Raw genomic sequence first — 13,025 nt, forward strand, 5'->3', positions numbered from 1 at the left:
GGCAGGTTGTCGGGCAGCCAGACCTCACCAGTCACAGGATTTCATCTGGAGAGAGAGTGGAGAAAGAGGTCAAGGCATAGGGTAGTTCTGTGTGAGTGGGACCAGTGGATTCAATAGGCTGAGTGAAAGAGGAGCCAATGTCGTCAACCTTCTTTTCAAAGTGGTTGACAAAGTCGTCCGCAAAGAAGGAGAAGGGAGGGCAAGGGGGTGTAGGAATAAGGAGGGAGGAGAAGGTGGAGAAGATTTTCCTAGGGTTAGAGTGATATAAAGTGGCTTTAACTGTGTATACAGAGGAAGAGAAGATAGAGAGCTGGGAGTAAAAGGATGATAGGTCCTCTGGAAGTGTAGTTTTCCCTCATTTTCACTCAGCCACCCACAGCCCTGTTCTGTAAGCTCTCAATGAGTCACTCAGACATGAAGCAGGAGGAGAGGGTCGAGCCGGCCAAGAGGAAAGGGGACAGTGCGAGTCATATGATGCGGAAAGGGAGGACAGTAGGGTCAAAGAGGCAGAATCAGGAGACAGTAGGGAGAAGGATTTAGCAGAAGGGAGAGATATAAGAGTAGAGAGTAGTGGGGGAGAGAGCCCAAAGATTGCTATGGCACATGACCATCTAGGTAGTGGCAGAGTGGCTAAGGTTGGAGGAAAGTGAGACCTGGAGGGGGTAGGGGCTGAGTGGCTAGGGTTGGAGGAAAGGGAGACAGAAGAGTAAACAAAGTAGTGATCAGAGACCTGGAGGGAGGTTGCAGTGAGATTAGTAGGTGAACAGCCTCTTGTAAAAGTGAGGTCAAGCGTATTGTCTGCCTTGTGAATTGGAGGGGATTGGGAAGGGTGAGGTCAAATGAGGAAAGGAGGGGAAATAGAGAGTTGAAAAGAAATTAATTGAAGGCAGACGTTGGGAGGTTGAAGTCACTAAGTGCGACGAGCGGTGAGCCATCGTCAGGAAATTAGCTTATCAAGGTGTCAAGCTCATTGAGGAACTCTTCAAGTGCACCTGGTGGGCAATAGATGACAACAATGTTAAGCTTGAGTGAACAAGTGACAGTGACAGCATGGAATTCAAATGAGGAGATGAACAGGTGAGAGAGGGAGAAAATAGAAAATCTCCAGTTAGGTGAAATGAGTAGCCCTGTGCGAACACCACAACGACCAGATGATCTTGGGACTATGAGAGAAAACGTAGTCAGATGAAGAGAGAGCAGCTCCTTGTCTCTGGCAGTGCAAAAAAAAGTCAAGGGACTGAAGTGCAGCACAGGCTGAGATAAACTCTGCATTCTTGACCGCAGATAGGCAGCTCCAAACACTGCCAGAGACCCAGAATTCTAATTGGGTTGTCCGCTCAGAGTACACTAAATTAGAAGGGTTGTAGCCAAGGGGTGGGAAGCGCCTGTAAAGCCTACAGGGAGAGGAGAGAACATGTATAGAACACACACACATAGTTGCCAAAGCTACAAAAGAGGAAAATTAGATCACCTAAAAATAACTAGATAAGATACTCAAGTGGTAGAGTGGCGTGGAGCCTTCCTCCCTTTCCTTCCTCGAGGAACTCCGCAGAACAACTTGGGGGGATACACTACCCAAATTAACAAAGGCAGGAATCAACGCAATTGCACATTAGATGAGGCTACTAGGCTACTATGTTGATATTTGTCACTTACTGGATTCGCTTTAACTAAACAGTACGTTCTACAGTAAATAGTATGTAGTACAATTTGTAGGCTACACAGTATGCAATAGGCGCCTAACTTGAAGGGGGGGGGGGTCATGACCCCCACAATATTAGAGGCCAGCCAATTTGACCCACTAACTAATATACAGTACCATGATGAATTTGATGGATTGGAAATGATTTTCCCACGGTAGCTACTGGCTTTCTGTGGCTTTACAGTATACAGTAATACTCCATTCATTCCTCATTTTATGAGTGATCCCCCAACCAACAATTATGCTTTTGGTTTGGCCCGGTCCTCAAAGGCCATGGTTTGTGAAGGGAAAAAAGTTGAGCAAGGCTTGCAAGAAGAACGGAGCAATAGTTTCTAGTCTATCTCTCTCCTCTTTCTTCTTAACAAAGACTTAATTCTGTGCGCTAACGTGTAACAAAATGAAGTAAAGTCACATTTTACATGGTAAATTAATAAGCACGAATAGTAATTATATAGAAAATTATATTTTGGGGAAAATATTTCTATTGTGTAATCGTGTGGAAGCACTATTTCTCAAAATGAGCGATAATTGGTAACTTTATATTAGCCTCATTTTTGTGAGTTCAAAGACAACGTTGGTACTATTATAAACTTAGAAACAACTTGTTTCTAGTAGGCTACATAATTAGAGAAGGGCTGTTTCTCTGAACCTCAGGCAGTAGGTTCAAGCCAGCCTATTTTCTCCCCAGTCAGATGCAGCCTGTCTGTCTCCTAGACTCTGACTAGCAGCAGAAACCTATGCTCCTTATTTATTTAGAGAACAAATGTGAAAGCCCAAATTGTGGGAGGAAAGCACTCATCATGTTTATGCAACATAATAATCACCCTGTCAACATTTCCAGGGCCACATGTATATTTTATTTTAATTGAGAAAATCTAAATCGCCCCCACCCTAGTCTTTAGTGATAGAGATGCATTTGTCATTGCACAGCAGTAAGTTGGTTCATTTCTCCTTTATTTCATTTTTTTCTTGATTTCAATATAGAAGGGAAACCAGGTACAGGTACTTGATGAGTAAAAGCTATTCTTATACCATATTTTGGAGTAACAATAGTAGTTGTTCATTCAATTGGGGGAGGTGAGGGGCATGGAGAGGGTGATGACTGAAAAGGTTTGGGAAGCACTGATCAACTTATCACAAATACAGATGGGAAACCCAAAGCTTCAGCCTACTGTATTTATGTATAGCCTTTATGCTTTATTAGATGGGCTACAGGTGATTATGCTTATTGCTAAATAACAAACCAGCCTGATAATATACACCAATATTTAGTTAGGCAAATTTTTGGAGGGGGAAAGTATATTTTAATGGTGTCACCAGAATTTTATTGTAATTCATTTTGGAGTAGAAAAGTCACCAGGGCTTCAGTACAAAAAAAACACAATGCAACGTTCAGTTAAACGGAAACAGTGCTGTTCTGAACGACCAGTTGAAAAATGGGGAGGGATTGGGTTGTGGGTTCAAAATGTACCGCTACCCTTCAAATATGTCACTCGTTGCTTCAAGCGAAACCCTGCCACACCCACCAAACATAGGCTAACTCAAAGTCTGTTCAAGAACGTTGAAGAACGTTTTGGGCAAACGTGTCGTTCAGTACAAGCCATTACGCAATGTAGCCAATGTTGAATGGAACTGGGCTCACCCCAGAACCGAGTTTCTCACAGTCGTCCTACAAAAGATTTGTCAAGTAGACCAACAGTTTAAAGTAATGCAGAAAATATTGGTATTTCAGTTCATATTTGGATATATTGACCAAATTATCAGGAAAGTTTAGGATGCGTTTTCCCTTTAAAAGATACCCCAAAACAACCATTTCACAGCAATACATTTTATTTGCATGTCCCCGGACCACCCTATAAGGTTGTTGACCCCGGAACCCATTGCCAGCCCCCCAATATGCAACAGAATGTTATGACCTTCGTATACAGTTTTAGTAGTACAGTATGTACGTGTTCAGTATACACCCATAGAAAAGCGATATTTGTGAAATAAAATGTTGAAACCTATACATTTTTGCACTCAATCTGCTGTAATCAATATTGTACTCAATACAGAGGCAATACTGTACACACTGGAGTGTGAGAGTGGAGCTGCATTCAGGTATTTGAGAATGGTTTCAGCATGAGCAGCATTCCACTATATCCAATTATCATCAGTACTCATCAATATAATGGGTAAAAGGCAAACAGTTTACCATACCTGCCTTGGAATTTATACCAAAAAGTTTCTCGCTATGTGCATTGACGTTTTCTTCAACTACAGATGGAAAAAATTCAACGGTAGTGATATGGGAACCGAACGGCTGAATGGCTGTTTACCAATGTGGAATAGAAAGTCCTTGAGGAGTAAAACATTCTTTAACTGTCAGTCAAAGAGGAAAACAACATGTTCTCATTTCGAAATCCATTAGAGGGCCTTGCTTTACACTAGTAAAGAGTAGTCCCCAGTCCCCACCAGTTTCAATGGGATGCTTGGGCAAAAGTCTATTTGGACATAACCCACATTAGTGAGAGATGAAAATAATGAAATCATGGTGTACTGTTGTACAGGATATTGGTTAATGGTTGCTTTATCCATTTAAAATGTTATTGGGAAATAGGGCCTTGGCGAAGGGAAAGACTCAATGGAATGAAGAGAACACATTTATCTGATTTCTTAGAACCATCCATCTAGTATAATTTAGTCTAGATAGTTTCCATGGGGACATAACATTGAACAGGGATGTTCAACTCTCTCTGAGACCTGAAGGCAACTCTTATTATAACAGGCTGCAGTATTCAACTGACTTTGGTGCACTTAACCTCTAAACTGCACAGTGCGGGTGGTGGTGGATGCATGGGATCGACCCAGGCAGGGTCATATTGTGTGTGTGTGTGTGTGTGTGTGTGTTGTTGTTGTTGTTGATTTGCCCTTCCTGACCTCAGGCTGATTCTGTCAATCAGAAGTGCAGCTGACTCCAACTCAGAACTTTATTTTTTACATCTTGAGGGATCAGTGACGCAGTGTACCCTGTCACAGATTGGTTTCCTGCTTTCGCCAAACACAAATGCTCCATCACCACCACTCTGTGTAAGGCATGGGATAAGTGTCCCCTCTCACCTCTGGATTGAATGCCTGGAATATTGATTATTTTAACTTTTATTTTATCAGGGAGTCACACTGAGACCAATATCTCTTTTACAGATGAGCCCTGAATTACAGAAATTACAGAAAATACACACAAAATGCAAGCAGAAAATATAAAATGCAAGCAGAAAGAAAAACACTGTCAGTAATAAGGTCCTCAATCAGATTTCTGAAAAACATCCAATGTAAGAACATTTTGAAGATTGTTCGACAAATAAGGTGAAAGAAAACAAAAAGCTGATTTGCAATAACTAAGTAAAGAGCAAAGAAATGTCCAGTTAGCCATCCCTGAGACCTCGTGTGGTAAAGTTCAGTAATGATGTTACGGACAGTGGGACCTTTTGTAAAAGTGCTTTATAAATGAAAATATAGCAATGTATCAACCTACAGTATGTGACATCAAAGAGGGCCAACCAACTTTCTGGTAGATAATGCAGTGAGGAGTGCTAAAACTGTCTCCCTTAATAAAGCAGCATCGAACTGCTTTAATGAAGTGGCAGCTGCGTTCATATAGATGATTGTCATCATAGTCTAGGACCGATTGGAACGTCAACTGAATAATCTGCTTTCTACTATTTAGTGAGATGCAGGACCTATTTCTATAGAAGCCCATTTTTATTCTCAGCTTCTTAACTAACTCATCAATATGCTTTTTAAGAGACAGCTTTTCATCTATGAAGATGACCAGATATTTGTAAGCAGGGACACGATCAATATGGACACCAACCAAAGTACATGTGCTTAAATCAGACATATTTTTATACGCTCTAGAGAACAACATATACTTAGTTTAACCTTCCTTCATTACTAATTTCAGGTCAATAAAGGTTTTCTGTAATACAATGAATGCAGACTGTAGTTCAGATAGAGCCTGGTTAACAGTGGGGGCAATAGCACAAACAGCAGTCTCATCGGCATACAAGTGCAGGTTAAATGTTTTTACAGACAAGTATATTTTGTTAATATAAACATTAAAAGGTACAGGACCCAGAATCAACCCCTTGGGGACACATTTCGTAATATTCAGGAAACCTGATTGAACACCATCAGTGGATACTGTACGCATTGAGTCAAGTAAACCAGCTACATGCAGCCTGGTCCAGGCCAATTGAAGAAAGCCTCTGAATTAGCATTGAGTGATCAACAGTATTGAAAGCCTTTGACGGGTCAATGAAGAGGGCAGCACAACATTTTATTCACACAGCTAATGCCATCATCTAATGCCATCAACTAGGGATGCAGCAGCTACAGTGCTAGGACCTGGTCTAAAACCCAAATGATGTACAGTACCAGTCAAAAGTTTGGACACACCTATTCAAGGGTTTTTCTTTATTTTTTTTACTGTTTAGAATAATAGTGAAGACATCAAAACTTTGAAATTACACATAGAGAATCATGTTGTAACCAAAAAAGTGTTAAACAAAGCAAAACATTATATATTTGAGATTTTCACCGGTCTAATTTCCATTGCCCGTGTTTCAGTAGTGGTTTCTTTGCAGCAATTCGACCGTGAAGGCCTGATTCACGCAGTCTCCTCTGAACAGTTGATGTTGAGATGTGCAGTTAACTCTAATGAACTTATCCTCTGCAGCAGAGGTAACTCTGGATCTTCCTATCCTGTAGCGGTCCTCATGAGAGCCATTTTTATCATAGCGCTTGAAGGTTTTTGCGACTGCACTTGAAGAAACTTCATGAAGCTGGTTGAGAGAATGCCAAGAGTGTGCAAAGCAGTCATCAAGGAAAAAGGTGGCTACTTTGAAGAATCTCAAATATAGAATATATTTTGATTTGTTTAAGACTTTTTTGGTTACTACATGATTCCATATGTGTTATTTCATAGTTTTTATGTCTTCATTATTATTCTACAATGTAGAAAATAGTACAAATAAAGAAGAAACCTTGAAATGAGTAGCTGTGTCAAAACTTTTGACTGGTATGGTAAATGCATCAGCCTACTAATTATACAATTAGGTCCTGTTATATTTCAAAATTGAAATCAAATTTGCTAGTCTAACTTTGTTGGCCGCATGTGCTCCTTTAGATTCAAATGTTCTCTTCTGCTTAATCATGGTTTGAACGATGTGATTCCAATCTATAAAATACAGGACAATACAATACAGTAATACAGTTCCCACTCAAAACTATTAGCCTACTGGAGCTTGTTTCATTCATTTATCCAAGAGAGCATATAGCTAGCTATATCTATGGACTTTTATGTTTTTCTGTAATGCTTAATGTGCAGTAGCCTATCATTGTCACGCCCTGACCATGGAGAGCCCTCGGGGTTCTCTATTGTGTAATAGGTCAGGGCATGACTAGGGGGGGTTCTAGGTATTATATTTCTATGTTGGTGTGTATGGTTCACAATTGGAGGCAGCTGATGATCATTACCTCTAATTGGGGATCATACTTAGTGTGTCCTTTTTCCCACCTGCGATTTGGGATATTGTTTTGTAAGAGTTCCTATGTGCGGTCACGATCGTTATAGCGTTGTTGTTTGAAAGTCTCACTATCATTAAAAATGTGGAACTCTACTCATGCTGCGCCTTGGTCCAATTATTCATACGACGGTCGTGACAATCATATACAGTGTGTATTGGATAACGATACAATGATTTGGTGTTTTTTGGGGCCTGGGCTCCTTAAACATTTTTAATTTAGGGCTCATAAAAGGCATTTAATTATATGGCTCATCAGGCTCATGTAGCATCAGGTTTGAATTTTCATACTAATCAAAGCCTTAATCAAATCCAGACATATGTATATGCTTTATAATGCTTTTGAATGACACTTCTGTTTTTGGAGGGAAATACAGGGTTATCCAGGAGAAAAGTTATTTATTCTAGGGATGGAACATTTCTAAAACACTGGGAAAATATTCAACCGTAGTTTGTATGGGCTAATAGCAATGTCCTGGAGAAACCGAGGACTGTCTCTTTGTACAGGTGTACATTATCCTGTACAAAAAATGTATTCTCTAATATAAACTTTTCATTGGAGTCCATCATTAATAAAAACGTCTGGTTTTTCACCAGGTCTGTGGAGTGATAGGAGTAATTACAGGCTGTGAAATGGGGATGGAGGGGTCAGCTAGGTTGGTGCATTGGTTGGTTTGGTTAATGGGTGCTGATTCAGCTGTTGGCTTGGTCCTGGGACTCTTTGTAGAGCGGATGGTGGTTGCTGAGAAATTCCTGCTTTAGCTCATGTAGCTCCTTCTGCAGGTCCTGAATGCGGCTGGTGTTGACTGTTCTGGGCAGTTTCCCTCTAAGTCTGCACACTGTCCTCAACAGTTTTCATTGCACACTACAGCACCTTGATCTCATCCCTATGCTGTGATACTGCAGGTGTCACGTGTGAGAGACGCATGCTCAGGGCTGTGTCTGCTGCAGGCTAGAGAGGGACACTGGGGACTACATATTGGGGCACAGAGGGTGTGGAGGCTGTTGTAGGTTGTGACAGTGTAGAGGATTTAAGTTCAGCATCAAGAGGTTTTATCTGGTCAAAGTAGTGGAAAAATTGATCCAGTCTGGCCTCTGAACCTTGAATCATCACAGTGCCAATATTATAAATATTGTAGTGAAACAGCAGGGAGCAGGTCTCGAACCCTCGACCTTCGAGCCCGAGGTCTGGCGCGCTATCGACTGTGCCGCAAAAGCATGCTTGTGCGGCAGAGTCGATTTCCGCGCTTATAAACACAGGGTCGTTACAATATTAACGTTACATTTGTGGGTGAAATGAATGTAAAATTGGGTCATTGTTCTGTTTTCTGCCATTTGAAGTTCCTTGTTGATCTTGTGGAGAGCTGTGTGCCAAGTATTAGGCTCATCTGTGTAGAACAGAAGGTCTCATTTTATTTCTTTGTTCGCTTTCAGGAGGAAGTTTGCCCTCTGAGTCTCTGGGGATTGTATTACTAATTTATTTTTGAATTAATTTTTACCTGACTCAAGACTTTTTCCTCGTAGCATTTTCAGGATAGGTGATGGCAAGGTCTCTGAAACAATGCTTAGAGAATGCATCCATCTTCATCTCCATGGTGACCTGTTTAAACATTGCACTCTGTTCTAGAATGATATGCATGTGCCTCTAGATGAAAGCACTTATTTAAATAATGCACCTATAGGTAAATGTGACTTTGAATGTGCAGAACACAGCAATGAACTAAAATAACTAAACTGTTAAGATATAAAATAATTTTAAAAGAAATTGCAATTTCAATACGAGCTCTTAAGTGCTGCTGCTTGTGAATTGGTTGCTAGGAGACTGTTTCTGTTGCACAGCAAGTACTCTATTATTTGGTTTTAATAAATAAGTAAAGGGTTAAGTGATTTGAATGCTAATTTCTCCAACTCAGAAACAGTAGGAACATACTCAATACGTAAAACAGGATCCCCATTGGCTATAACATGTACCATTATCAGATTAACATATTTTTAATTGTGGAATCTACCAGATCAGTTGCATCCATGGTCTGAATAATTACAGGGTGGCAAGTAGTCTAGCAGTTAGAGCATTGGGCCAGTAACTGAAAGGTCGCTGGTTCAAGTAACCGAGCCGACAATGTGCACTTGAGCAATGAACTTAACACTGATTTGTTCCAGGGATGACATACTACTATGGCTGACCCTGTAAAAACACATTTCTCTACACCAATCTGGTGTATGTGACAAAACCTGCTTTATTGGGCACCGTGCAGCAATCTGGTGACAATTGTCCCTCTGGGATAGATCACCTACAGTACCGTCTGTCACTTCTGCCTTTACATGCCCAGGGTTCAGTTAACCAAAAGCTTCGTAGCTAATGTTGCTCATAACAACCCCAGACCAAGACTATACGTCGTAAGCAAAGTGCTTCATTTGGGGAATTTCATTCAAACTGTGAGACTGGGTTTGTATTCTTATTTGATCCCTAATAATTCATATTAAATTTCTATTCATATTATTTGAAAAACTGTTTCTCGTTGAGGCTGTATCTTGAGTTTGAGTTTATTTTACTTTTACAGGGACAGTGCACATTAATAAACTTTTCTGTAAAAGTGCCGGTTTTAGCCAGCCGGCTAATTTTCAACCGCAGTCTCTGGGCAAGTTATTAAAAACAATTACAATATAGACAATCACTGAGCAGTGAGCACACGCAGAGCAACATAGGACAAGCAAGACGTAGCATATAGACAGAGCAACATAGAACAAAAAGCAGCAAGACAAGTGTTTCCACACCTCACAAGCTACAGACAACATGGAAAGCGGCAATACACAGCTAGGGTTAGAGAGTAGCCTAGTGGTTAGAGCGTTGGACTAGTAACTGAAAGGTTGCAAGTTCAAATCCCTGAGCTGACAAGGTACAAATCTGTCCCTGAACAGGCAGTTAACCCACTGTTCCTAGGCCGTCATTGAAAATAACAATTCTTTCTTAACTGACTTGCCTAGTAAAATAAAAAAAAATATCACAAATCTGATTGACCTTTAGTCATGTATTCATACATTTTGTGAAAGTGTGATAGGTGGTGCAGTTGTGTGTCTGAAGGCAATGTATTCCAGACATGGGAAGCTCTCACAGAGAAAGCAGATTTACTAAAGGAGCTTTTGTCACCTCTCATGGCAGAACTTGTGGATCTGCTGCCATATGTTTGGGTTTTCTGTTTAACAAAAATACTGAGTGGAGGGAGAGCCAGGCCATTTAGGATCTTGAATACAAGACATACGTTGGCGTATTGCACAAGATTTTCCCAACTCAGGAGCTCGTGCTTTCTGAGGATGTAATAGTGATGATGGTGATTGGGCTTCCTATCAAGCACTTTGAGAGCCTGTTTGTAGACAGACTGAATAGGTTTTAATGTTGTACAGCAAGCTTGGGCCCAACTAGTCAAGCAGTATGTTAAGTGGGGGAGTATCATAGATTTGAAGTACAGTTTTGCTATCTCTGTAGTCAAACAATTTTGTAAAAATCGGAAATTAGCTAGGTTGAATTTGTTTATCTGAATGACCTTTTTCACGTGCTTTTTAAAAGAGAGGTTGGAATCAAGTATGATGCCAAGGTACTTAAAATCAGATACCACCTGGAGCTTCTCCCCTGACACATAGACATCTGGTTCAGTAGCATCTGTTGCCCTCTTTGTGAAGAACTTCCAAACAGTTTTTTTCACATTGAGATGCAAACACGAGTCACTGAACCATTTTGTAACCTACAGTAGTGAGTTATTGTACAGCTTATTGTTTGCTCTTTGCATGCACATATATCACTGTATCATCTGCATACATTTGAACTTCAGACACAGTACAGACAGAAGGCAGATCATTAATGTACAGGCTGAACAGGAGGGGCCCCAGTATTGACCCCTGGGGCATGCCCACATCATAGCTAAGAGTGGGCGACAGCTGATTGCTCACTCTGACACACTGAGTTCTGCCTTCAAGGTATGATTTTATCCATCACCAAGGCATTGGGGGAAAAGTTGAACTTGGACAATTTTGTGATGAGAATCTCATGGTTAACCTCTCTGGGGTAGGTGAGACGCTAACATCCCACCAGGCCAACATCGGGTGAAACTGCAGAGAGCTAACATTCTAAATACATCATTTGTTATAGTAAACATTCTTGTAAATACATGTATCTTACATCATTTAAAAGATGAATGTCTTATTAATCCAGCCGCTGTGTCAGATTTCAAAAAGCCGTTACTGCGAAAGCAAACATGCTATTTTCTGAGGACGGCGCCACGCAGACACAAGTACTACTGCCATTTTCCAACCAAGCATTAGCGTCATGAAGGTCAGAAATAACAAAATAAATTGCTTACCTTTGAAGATCTTCCTATGGTGGAGATGCCAATTGTCCTAACTCCACAGTGAATGTTCATTTTGTTTGATAAAATCCATTTTTATAGCCTAAAACTAAACATTTGTAAACCACTTGCGTCATGATTTCCTTCTCATTCAACTTTGGACGATGTGTTCGTGGTTTACACACACTAAACAAACGTTTATCCAGTCATGGTTGGTTCCATTGCAATCCTCTGGTTGTTACTAACGCAACCATAGTTGATGGTTCTTTTCCCGGGACGTATTGACCGAAACAAACCGATTTGAAGACACCAATCAATGACATCATTGCGCATCAATGGTAGGACCGGTCTATCATTGATTGACTGTATTATGGCCCAATGACCACTGATCATCTTGAAATCTAACTTGGAAGATAGCCAATGAGCTGAGGTAAACGGCAATATGTAATGGTTATACGTTTGAAGACCAGCCTTTGTTGTAAACTCTGGCGTAAAAGAGGTTCATTCGCCATTGCAAATCCTACTTGACGGAGCCACGAGTGTTAAGCATAGCAGTACATATTCAATAGCATTTTCAACAAGTTTATATATTTAAAATATGGCGGATAAATCAGGAAAAGCTAGAACAAAGTCTAGGCATACAGATTTAACCCAAATAAATAGAGGAAATAGATAGATACAGCGAGACCGAGTTGCTTCAGGGAGATGAATCTTTCAGCGAAGCTAGTTTTGACTCCCAGGCGGAAGACATGTTTCTGAATGGCGAGGATGCCATGCTGGATTGGTAAATTCTAATCCTAACTTCATTGTTTGAAATTAATAATATCAAATATTCTATTTGTAATATATAAAAATATCATCTGTAATGAAATGTGTAAAGTACACATTGGCTATACTGTTTGTGTGATATATTTTTTAAATGTATTTTACATAAACATGGAATGGAACAGCCCTTCACTACTTCACCATAGTGATTATGTTCCCTGTACTCTATATATATATCTGTTTATTTTACGTGTTGATACAGGGCTCATACGTGAAAGTATTGTTACTGATTTTTTGAAATCTTTCACAGTGGCAGTGATTCTGATTATGAGCCACCAATGTCAGGGTGTCCATCTCCCTCTGAAGCTGGTTCATCCAGCCGGACCACCGCTGTGTCCGGCTCCACACCTACCTGGCCATCTAGAGATGTGAAGTCAGTGACAGATAAGTGGAGGTGGAGAAGAGAGAAACCTACAATGTTCTCCACAAGACCATGAAATGGTACAAGACATTTTTCTATCATTTCATTGACATTGCTGTGGTGAATGCCTTCATCCTCCAGAAGGAAATGGCTAAGAGCTGTGGATAGCCCCCCATCTCACAGCTAGCCTTCAGGGAGCTGCTCATCCGGGAGCTTGCTAGCTACAGCAAATC

This window comes from Oncorhynchus masou, chromosome 23 (assembly GCF_036934945.1).
Source record: "Oncorhynchus masou masou isolate Uvic2021 chromosome 23, UVic_Omas_1.1, whole genome shotgun sequence".
Taxonomy (NCBI): domain Eukaryota; kingdom Metazoa; phylum Chordata; class Actinopteri; order Salmoniformes; family Salmonidae; genus Oncorhynchus; species Oncorhynchus masou.